Raw genomic sequence first — 19068 nt, forward strand, 5'->3', positions numbered from 1 at the left:
CAGCAACATCACACACAGAACAAACTTGAAAGTTCAAAAAACTTTGCTGCAAATAGCCTAGTGCAGGGGTCAGGAACCTATTTATACAACAGTTCTGTCTGGTTCTTGAATCTGATTGGCTGATAGCTGTGCGATATTCTGCTCATCCAGCCTCTTCACCCTTCACCCTTGTGTATTACTCCACCCACATACAGCAACAAGCCGAAGACACTCTACAGTTTGACAAATATTGCTGCTGTTGGACAACATAATGTACTTTTGAGGCTTTTTTAGTCGTGAATGTAGTTGTTTAGATTGCAACTATGCAGTTTGTTTATAAGGATAGTGCCTATTTTTATTAAATATTTATAATTTCTTTGAGACACCTCGTTGGCGGCCATTAGCCTGTCATTGAGCAGACCAAAGACAGTTGACAATGTTCATCCACAAGATGTTGACAGAGACTGCAAAATAAGCCCTTACAGGAGAGGAAAACCAGGAGTAATTTATAACTACAGCTGATGAAATCATTATAAATCTGGTAAGTGGCTTTCTAAGTCGATCTCTCTCTTTTATATGTTGTAGTGCTGTATTTATACCATAGTAATTGTAGTGGGTTAAGTGTGAGATAAAATATCTATCATAAATATATATCTATCATAAAAAAAAAAAAAATATATATATATATATATATATCAGAGTCAGAATCAGTTTTATTGCCAAGTGTGCTTCACACACACAAGGAATTTGTTTTGGCTACAGAAGCTTCCAGTGTACATAAAGTGACAACACAAAATAAATATGAAAAAAAATAATAATAATAAAAGAAATACGATAAACATTAAACAGAGATGCAGTTAGTCAAGAATATACAAGAATATCACTCGAGTAGCATATATATATATGTTAAATTCCGAGCAGTTTAATTCCAGGTGTCCTGACATTTTATCCTACCCATCAGATTATGCTACCAACACTGTATTTGAATGGTTCTGTGGTTGGGGTTAGGGATTAGGTAGGTTAGGGTGATATTACAGCTTCATATCACCCTCCTTCACATTAAAATTCACCCTGGTAGCAAACTCTGATGGGTAGCATATTGCGTCATCAAAATGTGCTACCTACATTTTGAATGGGAGGTAGGACAATCTACAGGTAGAACAAATCGACAGAACACCAAGATCCTTCCCATATCTCTGCTCCCCACACTTTCCTGTCTGTAATCTCCACTGTCCTGTACATTAAAGGTGAAAACCTCGAAATAATAATAATAATAATAATAATAATAATAATAATAACAACAATATTAATAATAATAAGTACAAAAAGCATAAGCACTGTCGCCTCACAGCAAGAAGGTCGCTGGTTCGAGTCCCAGCTGGGTCAGTTGGCATTTCTGTGTGGAGTTTGCATGTTCTCCCTGTGTTGGCGTGGGTTTCCTCCTGGTGCTCCAGTTTCCCCCACAATCCAAAGACATGTGCTATAGGTTAATTGAATAAACTAAATTGGCCGTAGTGTATAAGTGTGTGTGTAAATGTGAGAGTGTATGGCTGTGTAAAACATATGCTGGATAAGTTGGCGGTTCATTCCGCTGTGGCGACACCTGATGAATAAAGGGACTCAGCTTAAGGAAAAGGAATGAATGAATGGCATGATGGGACTGTGTGGAACCCAACATTTTTACAGTGCAAATTCAGCTGTTAAAAAGGGTTATTTTAAAAAAAATGAATTGAAATAACGCAAACACATTGCTTCAACACATACACTACCATTAATTAGCTGTCCACAAAAGGTCAGTCTTTACAGCTTTAATTAATACTATAATAATAAAATGATTTTCTTCTAATAATCTGACCGTTCAACTTCACGCTGAAAAACAAATGCTGAAGAAGTGCCAGAACATGTTAGCAAACTTCGAATAAATTGAAGCCAAGTCTCCCTTCGTGCCATTTCTAGATAATGGCAGAGTGAAAAGAGAGACGGAGAAAGCGAGAGTTGGAAATAAGACGGACTGTTTAATTAAACTTGTTCAGATTATTTGACTACTGGGGGAACAGAACATTAAGTAAGGATGAAACGGCCGCGTCAATCCTCTGAGGTGACAGAAGTACAACATTATCCAGATCATACAGCGAGCAGTCACGACGTTCAGCTCCAGAGCATTTCTATCTCAGCTCCATATTCTCCCTGAACGCACTCAAATTAGCCTCTTTTGTTTGTATTATAATTGAAGCAGAATTTGATTCATCAGTTTTTTCCCTGCAGGATGTGTGCACTTTCCATTTTTAATGACAGAATCTGCTGGTTGCCTGGTCAGGGTGATTGTGGAGTCAAGAAACACAGCAATTTTCACTTTTTGGCAAACTGGTAGCTAATTTGCCTAAATTTGCATAATCCCAATTGGTGGAAAACTGCTTCGAGGGGTCATCAAATTTCCCTTGATCTTACATAAGAGGTTGTTGCACTAAAAATTAAACATCCTGAAAATTTCAGAATTTCATCCTTATTTCTATTGCGCTTTTTACTATGTAGGTTGCGTCAGAGCAGATTAACATACAGTGGGGAAAGAAAGTGCTGAACACGTCACCATTTATCTCAGAGAACATATTTCTAAAGGTGCCGCTGGATTGAAATTTCCCCCAGATGTTGGTAACAACCAAAGAAATCCATATATGCACAGAAAACAAATCTAATTACTTTACAAATGAAGTGCTTAAAAATTCAATGTCACAAGGAAAAAGTATTGAACACATGAAGAAAGGGAGGTGTAGAAAGGCAGTGAAAGCCCAGACAGCAGATGAAATCTCTTAGTAGTTCTTTAGCAACCCTCTGCTCTTCTTAAGTGTAAATGAATATTCACTGCTTCAATCCAACATCTACACTAGCAGATGGTGAAGATGAAACCAGGGTGGACATTTCAGCAGGACAATGACCCAAAACACTGGCGAGGAAACTCTCTAAAGCTTTCAGAGAAATAAACTCAAGCTGTAGAATGGCCCAGCCAATCACCTGACTTAATGTATAAGTATATAAATATAATGTATACGAAATAATATATGGAGATATAAGTCTGTAAAATGTACTGGCAGTTTATTAAAGGTTTTTTGTAGCATAATATGCAACATCAACCCAGAAAATATATAATGTTGTCACTTTTTCAAACTTCTCAAGGTTAAAACTTGTTGGAAGAAAGATCAACACCAATGCAATTTAAATGCATAAATAAATGGGGAAAAATAAAAACATGAATCACAAAATATGGAAAACTGCTCATTTTTTATGATCAATGTTTTATTGTCTTTAGAAGGGGTGGGCGGTACACCGGTGTCATAGTCATCACCGGTGTGACATTGCGCCACGACATGGATTTTCTAATACCGTCAATACCGTAATAAATCAATTATGCGCCTTGAACGGCTGCATTTACATCAATAATAGCTAATTCTAAATAATAAGGCATTCAATATTCTTCAAACGTTCAGTTGTGGTCTGAATACATGTCCTCATACTACAGGGCTCGAAATTGCAACCATTTTGGTCGCATGAGCGCCCGAAATTTAATCTATGCGCCCTCATAATATATTTGGGAGTATTTGTGCGACTGAATATAATGGTTGTAGTGCAATCTGATTTGATTTTCTCTAAAAACTTGCTGAATCGCTCTACCCTGCCGCTGTATTGGTTCATATTAGCTGTCAGTCACTCAACGCTTCCCGCTGTCAGATAACAGGGAGCTTTTGTTACTGCAGGAAATGCAAACGGCTGAAGAGTGAAAAGTGCACAGGTTTGCAAACCTCACCTAAAGTTATAATAATAATAATGGCGCAGATGACAGCGATCATGACATGAGGTAAATGTTGATCCGCCAGCTGAGATCAATTGAGTGTTTTCGGAGAAGGTGCCCGAATCTCGATGCGTTGCATTCACCACGTGTTCAGCGCAAATGTCCGCTAAATATAAAATCTAACACTGTACAAATCATCGCCAAAGAAACTCACCTTTACTAAGTTTACACTGAAACTACGGCTCATAACAAAGAGCAGTATTGCGCCGGTGGTCATCGCGAGAATCCTGCTCTGTCTGCTTATAAATTGGTGCGGCTGACTCGCCTGCTTTATTCCACCAACACAGAGAAATGAAGATCAGCTCATAACGAGACTGAGCATTTACAATGACCCAAACCAAAACTTTTAAAGAGTGATAGAAGTGAGACTTTCTTTTGTCCGTTCTTCCTTGAGATGTATATTATTTTGCTATTGAAAGTAATACCATGATATTATACCGTCACTGTTCAAAAGATGAAAAATACTGTGATATTAATTTTAGGTCATATCGCCCACCCTTAGTCTTTAGATTAACAAAATAAAAGACATTCAAACAAACAGACAGCAAAGGGGGAGCAACAGACATATCAACAATTTTCAATCTGAAAGAAGAGAAGAAAAAAAACCTATACATGGTCATTCCTTTATATGGTCTAAAATGGTGGAAGGAAAATATTGCCATGCATCAATGGTACTAGGTTTAGCCTTATTAATTTGTGCTATTGTAGCTTCACAAGTCACTATTTTAAGGAGGCTATAAATTCAAAATGTTTTGTACACATGTGCGGAGTAAACCAATTTTGTATTATTGCCTTCTTCGCAGTTGTAAAACCAGCAAACTAAACTAAACGAAATTAAAATTGTCATGAGAAGACATGAACCAGGATTAGACACATAATTAACTTATAGAGTTTACGGATATTTTTAACAGTGTACATTGATTTATATTTTGCCACTATCCACAAAGAACAAAAAGCAACACAAGATGTTTCTATCAATAAACTAAATCAAAGCCATTTTTGAAAAGTGTGTATTAGAGAATTTCAGAAACCAAAAAGTCAACACTAATTTGAAAACATTAGTTCTAAGATTCAAGAAGTCAATTTATTTGAGTTACTGTGTACTCTACACTGAAAGACTCCATCTAGTGCCTCCAGAAATTGACGGTATGACACATTGTTATTTACAAAATCAATTAGTTAGTGGGTTTTCTGAATGACTAGTCGCCTTAAGGAAGCCCTATGTAATTACACCAATTTTATAGAGCGTTCAGATGTGTTTTCGGTGTTAAAAACAGCTGGACAGGGTGCAGCAGAGTGGAAAACAGCACAGACGAGACGTGTTTCTCTATTTAACTTGACATGGTGTGATTTAACACAGCATGAGACTTGACGCATGTGACACAGCATCTGTCTGAATCTACGTAGCTGTTTCGGTGAGGGTTATATACCATTCAAAGTGTCTAACAAAAGCGAAAAACGTCAAAATAAGGAAATAAAATTACTAGTCAACCATAGTGACATTTACTCACGCGTAAGTGTTTTATTTTTGACTTTTTCACCCATTCTGCTGGGCTTCCCTCAGGGTTGTATAGGTTACACCGCAAAGAAAATGCCTTGTTTTTAGTCCAAGTATCTAAAAATTCGTAAGGTGCTGTATGTAAGCTTTTGACTTTTCTAAAGCATATAAATACCATAATATGTTTGCAGATATTTCAGAAACATGCTAAGTGAACATTATCTGAAAAACAATGCTAAAATCTGATTTTCTGCTTTGAAAATGTGCGTTATGGGCTGGAACGCTGTCTTTGTTTTGGTTCTTTTAACCCGCCCAATGCCAGTTTAGCCAATTATATGTCAGCACCCCGGGTTGCCTTGTTGGAAAACAGCGTATTTCATTCATTCAGTCATGAAGGCTCTCAAAGCATGCGTTCGTGACCGAAAAGCAACATCCTGTGGACAGTAGCAGAATCCGAAATTAGACGCAAATTCAGAGTTCCACATGAGGTGGTTATTAAAAAGCAATTAATAGAAATATTACAAATGTAAACATTAGATGAGCAGGTTACATTGTAACCCCGTGTCCTAACAACAGGCTCTGTGATGAGATTTGCAGTGATAAGTTATTTGGCTGTTTGCACCAGACGAAACACGACAGAAATTTAAATAAAGTCATTCAGGAGCACAGAATAGTGCACTCACTGCACTCCAACGAAATGGTAATGTTTATAACCAAAATAATACATATTTAACCTTTTTAACCTTATTAAATGTAGATGCCGAATCACTGATATGTATTGAGTTTCAGCTCTAAAGTTCCATTTCAAACAGTTTATTTTATTTTCCAGATCTGAGGTGAACTATCTGCTGCTGCTTTCAGTACTATGTCAATAAATGTCATGTAAAATGCATTTAAACTCCCATTATTAGCATTTAACACTGTCACAGTTTAACATTGTCAGTTTATCACGTTGTTCAGTTGTTCTAAAATTTACATTTCAGGTGTTGATTAGGACAAAAACTTTTAATATGGAAAATATTCCTTCTATTGGATGCCATTGCTATTATTTAGAACACGGTTTAAATCAGCCTTTAGGCTCGACAGTCAGGCTCGCACCTGTTGATGTTGTCAATCTAGCAACCTGCACTTGCGTGTGTTTTGAATCAGGTGTGCAATACCTAGTTCAACCACTGGGTGTCAAACTTATATACTGCACCTTTAAATAAAGAAGCACTTTCTAGGCAAGCAAAACTTATTGTCTTATTTCTTATTGTCTAAGAAATATGTCAAAATAAAGTGAGTTTTTCCTTAAAACAAGCAAAACAATCTGCCAATGATATAAGCAAAATAATCTTATTTTAAAAGGAAAAGCGAGTTTACTTTGCTTACCCTACTGACAGATTATTTAGCTTGTTTTAAAGGAAAACTCACGTAATTTTGACATATTATTCCTTAAAAGCTTGTGTTTTTTTGGTTGTCTAAAAATGCTTCTTGATTTAAGAATCTTTAGATATTTGGACTATTCATTCATTTTCCTTCAGCTTAGTCCCTTATTTATCAGGGGTCGCCACTGCGGAATGAACCTCTAACTATTTCAGCATATGTTTTAAACAGCGGATGCCCTTTCAGCTGCAACCCAATCCTGGGAAACACCCATACACTCGCACATTCACACTACAGCCAATCTAGTTTATTCAATTCCCCTATAGCATATGTGTTTGGACTGAGCACCCGGAGGAAACCCACGCGAACATGGGGAGAACATGCAAACTCCACACAGAAATGCCAACAGGCCCACCCGAGACTCGAACCAGCGACCTTCTTGCAGTGAGGCAACAGTGCTAACCACTGAGCCACCGTGCTGCCCATATTCATAGTAAGTAAAGCAAAGTAAGAAAAGCATTTTTTTGCATGTATATAAATGACATAAGCTTTCTTATCCAGTAAAGCAAACACTTGAGTGTAACTGATTTGTCATCTTGGGATGGTGCCCTATTTTCACCTACAATATCTACGAATACCTTTCAGCCTCATTCTAGAACTACCTGTGCGCCTTGTGTGAAATGTGTGAGATTTTTTTTAAACATTTAACACTCAAAAGAGCTACAACTACAAGCAAATGTATAGCTGCAAAGTGTGATTCACAGCTGGCAGATTTGAAAATGAGAGAAATATCACTTTCGTCAAGACTACAGCAAGCATAAGAGCTGAAAGGTTGATGATGAAATAGTTATGCATGTTTAAAATTTGGAGATTAAAGATGCCATGAGATTAAAATGAACAAATGTTAGATGTTAGTTTCAGTATGTTAGATTTAAGGACATGTATGTTGGTGTGCTCCAAAACAGTGACAAAATTTGAGTTTAGGTTAGGAGCGTGCAGTTTGTCACTTCTAAATGCATCAACGATACACCGTAAAACCCGATAAGTACTGGCAACTCAAACTGTTTAAGGAGATCGATTGCGGCAAACCATTTAAGTTTTGAAACAAAATGGTTTGAGTACTGTAAAGCTACATATATATCTGAAAAAAGTGTTGCATGCAAAACTGTTGCAAACAATTTATTTGTGTTGAATTTAAACAAACAAATTAAATTTAATAGTGTTCAACTTAATTTGTTTGTTTAAATTCAGCCCAAATAAATTGTTTACAAACACTTAACGTAAAAAAATGGAGTAAATCCAAGGAATCATCTTTGAATCATTTTTTTCAGTGTGCACACATGTATTATTTGTGTTGATATCATCATACAATTAGAGTATTAGTAACTATTAGTAATTACAATTAGTAATTATTTTAAATTTTAGTTATCAAATCAGTTAATAGAACAAAATATGTCCAGACAACTATATATCTACTGTTTTGGCATCGCTTCTAGCATTAAAGTTAACAAAAAAAGTGTCATTAATTATTTAATAACTCTCTTGGTTTGAGTTCTGCTTAATATAATCAGTGGTGTGAAGTAACAAATTACAAATACTCAAATTACTGGAATTGAGTAGTTTTTCTCAGGAATTGTAATTTACTAAGTAGTTTTATTTAGTAAATTATGTAATTTACTAGTAGTTTTAACGGTTAAAGTTTTAAAATGTGTACTTTTACTTTCCCCTGAGTACATTTCTAGTACTTTTCCTCCACAACATTCCTTCAACCTGCAGTTACTATATATTATTTCCTGTCTATGGGGATTAGAAAAATCAGTCTTGTGATTCCTGTCCAATCAAATCGCACATAGAAAGTAAATCACATCATACTGAACTACCTTAAGAGATGCAGCAAACTAATTGGAATTGGACTAACTATTAAAAGTGATCAAGAAGATACTTTACACGAATTGATCCAGAGACTTTTTAGACCAGGGGTTCCCAAACTTTTCAGCCCGCCACCCCCAAAATAACAATGACAGTGACTCGAGACCCCCAATATTCTCTGAGGTGGTTATAGATATGTATAACAATAGGCCAAAGTCTATTCATCGTTTAATTTTGGAGAACGCCACTCGGAGACCATCCTCCATGTTCAGTTTAGGCATGAGACGATAACCGTTTTCAAGGTATACCGCAGTTTGGAAAAGTCAAGGTTTTAAAACTGCCAGCATTTACTGTTATACCGTTCCTAAGGTATATCTAAGATTATCTAAGGTATATGTAACAGTATCTTCATCAGAAAAGATATCCAAAGATGCCATTTTAAATTGTACAGAAGTCTGTGTTTTGGAAACTAATGAAGACAGCAGAAGTCAATGATTCATTTCAATTATTTAGCCTGACGTGTTTACTGATCCCAAATACTTTAAATGTTTCTCAAAATAAAATATAATGTGTCCAAAAGGGATTTTTTTTTTTGCTCTTTACCCAGACATTCAAAGAGAATATTTAAGAGCAGTAATCACTATACAGTAAAACCAGGATATTTTTATCCAAGGTTATCATACCATCAGAATCATATACCGGCCCATGTATAGTTCAGTTGTGGCCTGAATTTATTATTAATATCTACGTGAGTGCTGTAAATGTGTCACAAAGTTTAACCTGGTACCATAAAATCAATGTGCTGCATCTGAGGCTATTGCTGTGTCTTTAATATCACAATCACTGATCACGTAATCACTGATATGAAGATGGCGGATGGTCACTGTATGATGACACCGAAATGGCCTTAAACAATCACAAAATGCACTACAGAATGTTACGTTTACACACACATGCACAAATTGCATGTAAACGCATCAACCTAATACTCACTACTCATGAGTGCTTTTTAACGGGCTACTTTTTACTCATACTTTCAGTAATATTTAAAACAAATAATTTTACTCCACTTTCACTACATTTTTGGGCAAGTAATGGTACTTTTACTTGAGTGCACTGAAAAAAAACCTCTTAAGATTTACTTAAAAAAATCCTCGTAACAATTTGCACAAACAATTTTCAAGTAAATTTTACAATCTTGTATCATGTAAAATGTACTTATTATTTAACTAAACACTCCTAAATTAATTAAGTAAAAGTTAATTGAGTATCTTTATTTTTGAGTCTTTATTTAAATGAACCAAGTAATGTCAAGTTCTTTTTTTTAGCAGCAGGAACATTGCTTTTATCAATTTAAATAAATCTTGATAATTACAAATGACTAAATTTGGTGTAAATTGGTGTAATTAAGACACACATTTCCACTTGTAATGTGTTATTTCACTTTATTTTAAGCAAATTTACCCCAAGAGCAAATATACCTTATAAAAGCTTACTGATCTCAGAGCAGGTGTTCTCTGAGTGAAGCGTCAAACATTAACACTAGTAATGAAAATGACAAAACACACAGCATGAGTGCTGCTCTTCTGCAAGGTGGTAATCGCAAAACTAAAAAATGGACTCAAAACTCTTCTTACTCTAATGATGATTAAACTATGACAAGTCTTTCTCTCGAATTTAAACACATCATAAGATTGTTTTTATTTTCAAAATACTTCTCTTATAATTCAGACCCTTGCAAAGCATGCTGGGAACTACATATCCATTGCAACATATCCATTAATAAAAACGTACCTAATATTACAAAGTTTGCGACGATTAGAAAATGTTTAAATATTACAAGTAAATGAAAATTAACATTTAACTCCACTCATTTAGTTTCAAGAGTTCACACTTAGATATTGTTTGACAACTGTTAGCAGGTTTGGCATGCTGTCCCGAGAGAGAACCCTGAGCTCGGAGATAGGTGAGCCCAGGGCTCCCGCCTGGTCCATAGAGCATATGAGGGGAGTACGAGATCAGGTGGTTCTCGAGAGCTCCCCGTGGTAAAAGAAGAAAGGAGGAGAAGGGGTGGATGGGGGGTTTCTTTGAAAAACGAAGATAAGAGAGTAGTTCTAGCTAGGCTACTTATAGTGAGTTGGGGTTAATCTGATTGGCTAACTAGTGAATGTAGATAAGTGGCCAGCTGCAGTCAATCATATCACGTGCTCCTCTTGAAATTAGTTCACTTATTACATGAAGTAAATGTGTAAATATTAAATATTTACTTAGAAAATTCTAGCTATCCTTGACACTTAATATTACAATTTAAAAACATTATGAGTCAATTTATTACATTTGACTAGACCAAAGTAATTTTTTTCAGTGTATAATTTTTCTGGACTCTTTCCACCACTGAATATAATCAGTTTATGAGTTGCCATAACTCTTTTTCATTAAGTCAAAGTAACTTTTTGAAATAAAAAACATTTCATTTACTGCTTTTCCCTCTTAGGTTTTACAGTGTATTTCCCCCATCACTTCATTCACTTCATACTTCAGTTTCACATCAAAGCTTGACCAATCGAATCCTCTCAAGTGTCTGACTTACCCTGCCCCCTTCAAGACTTGTTTTTCATTTAATGCACTTAATCTCAACCACTTTCACTCACAAAGCAGTGATAAAACAAAACGCTATCGGCTATTTTATAAAAAGAGAAGGAGCTACACTATGCCCCACCCTCTATTCGTGTTTCAGTTGAGATTACACCAAACATTGAATAAAAACGCACATTTCAAAGCACTTCACGGGACCTTTAACACAGACGGCTCAGTGCTCAGTGGTCAATAACTGTTAGCTTCTGGCTCTGTCACTCTAAACAATGCCCTAATTCCAGCAGCAAACAATCTATCTGTTCACAGCAGATGTGATACGCTACAGAATCAATCACAAACCCACAGCCAATCAGAAGAGCGTGTGGGCGACAGTTCACTGCAAGCCTTTGAAACGATATGGATTTCTACTTCAACACATACTAGTTTAACATCTTTCAAAATACAGTTGAAGTGAATTATTAGCCCCTCTGAATTATTAGCCTCCCTGTATATTTTTGTGGCCAATTTATTTCAACACATTTCTAAACATAATAGTTTTAACAACTTATTTCTAATGCAGGGTTGCTGCAGGTTACACCAAGTTAAATTTAAGAATTTAAAGGGCACTTATGGTGCGTTTTAATACTATTTTGCATTTTGAAACAACATCAGGGCCTTAAGGTAACACAAGAATGAACAAAAAACAAGTCATTCCGAAAAAACGCTGGAGAAAGAGCAGCCACTGGCATCAATAGGAGGACCAAAAAATACTATGGAAGTCAATGACTGCTGCTTTCCACCATTCTCCAAATAACCATTGTGTTAAACAGAAAAAAAGAAACTCAAAGAGGTTTTGAGTAAATGATGGCAGAATTTTACATTTTTAGGGGTTGAACTTTCCCTTTATGAAGAATGTTTGATCTACAATTCATTTTAAAGTTAACATCTGGTGTGGATGCTGATATAGTTATCAATTTTTAGTGTGAAAGGCCTAAAAACAGCCCTTTGAGTGTCAATCGATTACAATATTTATCCAGCACGACTACCGTGAGTTAATTTTGAATTAATCACAACGTAATTGCGCATTTGATCTGTTCTAAATGTACCTTAAATTAATATAATGCTGCATTTTGAAACTGCATAACAACATCAGGGATTTAAGATAACACAAAAATGTATGGATTCATTCATTTTAAAAAACAAATATAACCATCATGCTGTGCACTGCATGAAGAGTCAGCTTGAGTTCTCTAGACAGTTCAGAGTTCATTAGCTCTAAGGGGAGTCTGCTGTTTTAGTCAAGCAGATGCACTGCACTTTCTCCTACAGAACATGTTTGTTTTTTATTCCACTGCACTGCTTTGCTAGATGGAAGTCTTTGACCGATGCATTTGTCTCAGATTATGAATATTTTTGCAGCGTCTCACATAACACAGCACTCTAAAAATGCTCGGCTTTTAAAAAACAAGTCAGGATATTTTTCCCTTTCTGCACTGCATCTCATATTTGTGACCCTGAGCCACAAACTATACTGCACATGTTTATTTGTGGAACAGGCAAAAATACATTGTACGGGTAAAAATATAGATTTATCTTTTATACTAAACATAATTAGAATATTAATTAAATATTCTGTTCCATGGGGAGATTTTGTAAATTTCCTACCATAAATAACAAAATTCAACTTTTGATTAGTGATGGAAATCCCTAAGAAATGAATTTGCAAAAGCTATACCATATTGGAATAATAAAGTTATATATTAGTACCAAAAGGATCCATATTGGTATATTAAAGTTAGATATTAGTACCTAAAGGATCCATATTGGTATATTAAAGTTAGATATTAGTACCTAAAGGATCCATATTGGTCTATTAAAGTTAGATATTAGTACCTAAAGGATCCGTATTGGTATATTAAAGTTAGATATTAGTACCTAAAGGATCCATATTGGTATATTAAAGTTATATATTAACACCTAAAGGATCCATATTGGTATATTAAAGATACATATTAGTACCTAAAGGATCCATATTGGTCTATTAAAGTTAGATATTAGTACCTAAAGGATCCATATTGGTATATTAAAGTTAGATATTAGTACCTAAAGGATCCATATTGGTATATTAAAGTTAGATATTAGTACCTAAAGGATCCATATTGGTATATTAAAGTTAGATATTAGTACCTAAAGGATCCGTATTGGTATATTAAAGTTAGATATTAGTACCTAAAGGATCCGTATTGGTATATTAAAGTTAGATATTAGTACCTAAAGGATCCATATTGGTATATTAAAGTTAGATATTAACACCTAAAGGATCCATATTGGTCTATTAAAGTTACATATTAGTACCTAAAGGATCCATATTGGTATATTAAAGTTGTATATTAATACCTAAAGGATCCATACTGGTATCTTAAAGTTGTATATTAGTAGCTAAAGGATCAATATTGGTATCTTAAAGTTATATATTAGTAGCTAAAGGATCCATATTGGTATCTTAAAGTTATATATTAGTAGCTAAAGGATCCATATTGGTATCTTAAAGTTATATATTAGTAGCTAAAGCATTCATTTTGGATATTAGTAATATTTATTATATTTATTATTTTCCTAATTAAATTTAGTAAGCAAGGACATTTTCACAGTATTTGCTATACATTTTTTTTTCTTCCTGAGAAAGTCTTATTTCTTTTAGTTTGGCTGTAAAAAATCTGTTTTTAAATAATAATAAAAAATTTATGTCAATATTATTAGCCACCATTAGATTTTTATATCTAAATTTTTCTCAAAGACAAATATTTTAGTCATTAAAACTATTATAAAAACAATATATATCCATTAAACAGCACTTGGGAAATATTTTTTCCAATAATTACACATTCACAGTATGGCTGTAATAAATATATGCTGTAATAATTTTAACTATATACATTTGGATCCTAAAAAGTACCACATCCATGACAGCCTTTGTACCTTCATTTCTGAATGTGTACTATCAGTAATGTAATAAACTAAATGATTTAACTATGAAGGAAAAGTCCTCTTGAAGTTTTAACACAAGTCATGATTTCAGCTAAACTTACTTTAAAACCATTACTAAGCATTGTATGATGGCAGATGCTCACTTTCTGCTGTCAGACTGAACCCTCCGTCTCCGTGATGCACTGGGCTATGACGTAAAACCATAAACGGCGTTTGACAGCTATGAAATGCTCTGCTCTTGTGATTGCTATGCAGCTGAATGAAAACAGATGTTAAAAATCCTCAAATTATCCCTGGAGGACACGAGCGCAGCTGCCTGATGTGTTTGGAAGTGTCGTGGGCCTGAACACAGTAAATCTCCAGTCTTCATGGAAATCTTGTAGACGGTTACGTGAAGCTTCGGTATTAATTATCGACAATATAAAGCGTGCTGGAAACATTTTGTAGCCAGAGGATGGTAATGGTACCACACACACACTCCATTACCAACCACACACACTCATTCACACTCATACACTATGGACAATTTAGCTTACCCAATTCACCTATACCACGAACCAGCGACCTTCTTGCTGTGAGGCGACAGCACTACCTACTGCACCACTGCGTTCCCTATTATGGATTATAGATAGCTAAATTTTGCATTTTTTTAATTGTTTTTTTTTAAGCATGCCGGTAAAACACGAACACAGTTATGAATGTATTGAAACATGCTTGTTTGTTCTAAAAATACATGATAACAACTAACTTGTGCATCTCTTGACTTCTGTGTGCAACCATGTTGCGTTGTAGATGGTTAATTCTGTTGCGTTGTATTCTGGGAAAGTTTTGTACCCCTTGGTTTTGAATGTGGTCCAGAAAAATCTCGGTTCCAATGGCTATCTAGCTCTTCCCTTTAGCCTAAGCTAAAGAGAATTGGGACACCCCTACCCCTTCACGTGAACACACAAAAAGAGGGGTAGGGGTAAGGTCTAAGGGGTAGAATTGGGATTGGCCCTTACTCTCCCTCACGAGGTGTTAAACATTTATGAGTTTCTTTTATGTTGAACACAAAAGAAGATATTTTGAAGAATGCTGGTTGATGGCGCACATCAGATAAATAACTATGATCAGATAAATAACAATGAAATTAGTGGCAGCTTCCAGCATTCTTCAAAATATCTTCTTACAACGCAAATAGGTTTTGAACAAGAGAAGGGTGAGTAAACGATGACAGAATTTGGATGTAAACTGTGCCTTTCATTTTTACACACCGGATGCGTCGTTCAGCGTCACGACACGGCGCACATGACAGTTGAAAGTATCGCACACCAGACGCGCAAATTCGCATGCTATTTTAAACGAAACTATTCAGATGGCTCTCTGTGGCGCGGCAGAAAAATGAGTCGTGGCTGGGTGCTGCGGACAGCCGCCGACTTGCGGCGCCGGTGTGTGTACCCTGATAGAAACCTATGTTTAGAATTCTGAAATGTATGGCGCTGCGCGGCGCTTCTGGTGTGTGACCCCCTTCAGTACACATAGGGCTGGGTGATTCATTGAAGGCCATTTTCATGTGAATTCTGTCAGTAGAGCTGGTTCTGGTAAATCTTGTGCACCTGCTTTCGGATGAAGAGTCGTATAAGCTATACAAAAATTGCTTTCAAAATTGATTTAATAACATTGAGAAAATCGTGATATCTAATGACAGCTGTTTCCACCACTTCTCTGTGAACTACCACATTCAATAACATGTTTAACCCCAAACTCACTTCATAACTTCAGTCGATTACTTGAGATAAATCCTACTGTGAGATGATTGCATGACTTTTAGTCACACTGAATCAATGAAAGCAGTTAAATCTTCTGTTTATGATGCATTGCTAGTAGACATTTGTGGATGTTTGGAGTTTTCGCACAAGATCGCTCTCTGGCATTCTTCGGAGATTTACTGCTGATCACACAACGGCTTCTCTGACAAGAAGTGCATGACAATCACAACTTTGCTCAATCACGTTTTCAATTTAATTTAACTAATCTCTCAGCTCTAGATGCATGCATTTTAACCTATGTAAAAATTTATGTTGTAAACCACTAGTGTAAAAATCAGTTCCTGGATTGACACAGCTCCACACAGTTTAGCTTTAACCCTAATTACACACACCTGAGGAAACTAATTTAGTCATTCAGGCTTGTTTGAAACAAAGTGTGTTGCTGCAGGGTTGGAACTCAACTCAGTCTCCAGATGCTGTCCAGGAACAGAGTTAGACACCCCTGTTGTAAACAAACAGCATCAGCTTTTATGTGACCATGTTCTCCAGACTCTTATATGCCGGTGGCTAATAAAATATACTGAAGAAAAGTAGACCTTTCTGGGATGACCTGAAAGTGAGCAATTAAACAACAAGTGAACTTTATATTTAAATAACACTCAAATAATATTTAATGAACGCTTCGTGCATTTGGCGTTTTGTGCGCGTGACAGTGCGTGGGGCGCGAGCCGTGACCGCTGTTTATTTCTCTCTGGCACCTGTTTCCAAAAAACCGGCGAGCGTTTCATCTCTGATTGGATCTGATTAATGGAGTTTAAGATTGTAATGACACTTCGCTTTAAATAATTCTTTCCGCTGTCATGGGTAATTCTTAAAAATGACCCTGTTTACCGTTTAGGTCAGAGACCTGATGTGAAAGGAGAACCGCAGTTTTAACATCGTTTAAAAATGTCAACCGAGCACACATATCTGTCAAAGCAGCCTTACGTGCTAATCAATGTCGTAGGTCACACATTTTCCGAAAACCATGAGTCAATCTGAAAGAACAGGACAGATAAATATACAAAAAAAGCGAGATTCCCTACAGCCAGCGCGCGAACAGATGCGCAATAAATGAGCGTGCACTGCGCGACGTCACGAGCCACCTGAGATAAATAGGTTATTTAATCAACAAAGACAGCTTATCATGAGCTATTTTCTGCGTACAATCATGTAGAGACACGAGCATTAATTCTAGTACAATGCCTTCGACATATATTCTGAAGTGAGCAAACAGCTCCAAGACGAATACACAGCAGGACGCGGGAGTCTTTAAACCTAAACAAACACAGTCTATAAGCAAACATTTGCAAATCTTGCAAATCCACACCACAACTTGAAGCTAATACTTTTTAAAACATCTAATAAACAGTATGCACCCCATGGAACTCGTGCACACGCGCGCCTTCACATTCATTGCTTACTGAATAAAGTCTTTTTTTAATGTCGTTTAAGTATGTGTGAATTTGATTCAAACACACTGAAAGGACAAAGTATGTTGCTGGGAATAATAACACAGTCTAAAACATAAGATAGCCTATGATTTATTACGTATTAAGCACCAACTACACCGTGCCACACGATTTATGGTGAAAAGCGTAAATGCGCGCGCACTTACCCTAATGTTTTCAAAAGGCACTGAGCTTCTGCGGCTCCTCCAACAAACAAAACCAAACACTAAGTAGCCTTATGTTCCTAAATCCTGCGTGCCAAGAAGCCAGATCGCTGAGGCGCGTGCCGGTGCCCCTGTCCCGAGCGCGAGCACATCACAGTCTGTCGGGGCAGCGGAGGAATGTCCAGCGCTCTGCTCCGGTTAATATAGTCGCACGCACAGTCACACCGTATAGCAGTGAATGCCGGATCAGGCAACGGACCGGTCGGGCATCATCAAAACAACGGGGGACTCTACGTCACTGCAGTTTCATTTGAGAAACAGAAAGCGTCTCATAACACGTCCGCACGCACGAAAAGCCCAATGTTGAGGAAAATGAAGACGGATTGGCTTGATTTGAAACGACAGCGCGTGAGATGCAGCGTGTATTATAGGGAACATCAAACATAATGTGCAGACTGACATGAGCATTAAATGTCTGAAAGAGTATACATACAGTATATATGGGTAAATACATGTTCCCAAGTTTTTTTAAGAGTCAAAATTTTAAATAGCTTTTAATAATAAATTATATAAATTTTTAAGGTAAATGGTTGAAAACAATTGATATGAGCTGAATTTCTACAGATAAATTAAATTGAACATTACTAAATTTAATTTAAATTTTGCCCATATAAGTTGTTCGTAACCAGTTACCTTAAAAAAGTAAATCCAATTAATATATATTTTTAAAGATTTTAAGCTTTTAAATGGCTTGTTAAGCTTTTAAATGGCTTTTTCGGGTCCAAGACGAAAAGGGGGGTTTCAAGAAACAAAATAAAGAAAAGTGCAAAATGGCTTTTTATTTATTTATTTATTTATTTATTTATTTATTTTATTGCATGAGCAAAAAAAACTAGCACCTGTTACCGTGATTTACCTACAATAAACATTTAATGACATATTAAAAGACTGTATTTAGAAATCATAGTGTATAATATTAAATAACCAACCCAGGCTCATTTAGAAAACGTACCCCTTATACACTTCTGAAGATTGCGAAATACATCCCAGGAGGTACGTTTGTTTGCAGTTTTCCACCGGAGGCTGTTGTGTATGCTTTTTGAGATTTCAAATTTCTCACGTGCCTGCTCTTCTCGTGTAAATCCAACAGAGGCCGTTGTCGACTGACTGACTGACCGATCGACTGACTGACCCACCCTCCTCATTCCCTAGACCCAACCAATAGTGTTTTCAAAAGCACCAATTGACCTGCCCACCCACTTCCCTAAACCCAACTGACAGTCCAGCAATCCAGAATAAGAAAATCCCTCGCCTGATTTTTACCATGTTTTCAGATTTTACCGCATTCTCACCCTGTTATTTACATGTTTATTTAATTTTTTGACTTTTGTCTTTGTCTTTCTCAGTTTCTGGAACCGTTCTTCACCAGACTCGAACTCCATCGTCAAGGTCAACTCCTCTCTGTTGTACTCTGTTTGATTTATGTATCTCTTAGGCACCCCCTTGAACATGAGATGGTTCATCTCAATGGGCTATCCCATTTAATAAT

The 19068-nt window shown here is 36.2% G+C and overlaps 1 protein-coding gene across 1 annotated transcript in view; it reads right to left on the reverse strand.

Annotated features, from left to right (window-relative positions):
- sphkap (SPHK1 interactor, AKAP domain containing) overlaps positions 1 to 17738 on the reverse strand; it is a 99528-nt gene extending 81790 nt beyond the window's left edge. The window contains exon 1 of the mRNA XM_056478710.1: positions 17523 to 17738. The gene's annotated coding sequence lies outside the window, so the exon portion shown is untranslated. The remainder of the gene's footprint in view (positions 1 to 17522) is intronic.
- Positions 17739 to 19068: the final 1330 nt, after the last annotated feature.

The sequence above is a fragment of the Danio aesculapii genome, chromosome 18 (genome assembly GCF_903798145.1).
Source record: "Danio aesculapii chromosome 18, fDanAes4.1, whole genome shotgun sequence".
Classification (NCBI taxonomy): Eukaryota; Metazoa; Chordata; class Actinopteri; order Cypriniformes; family Danionidae; genus Danio; species Danio aesculapii.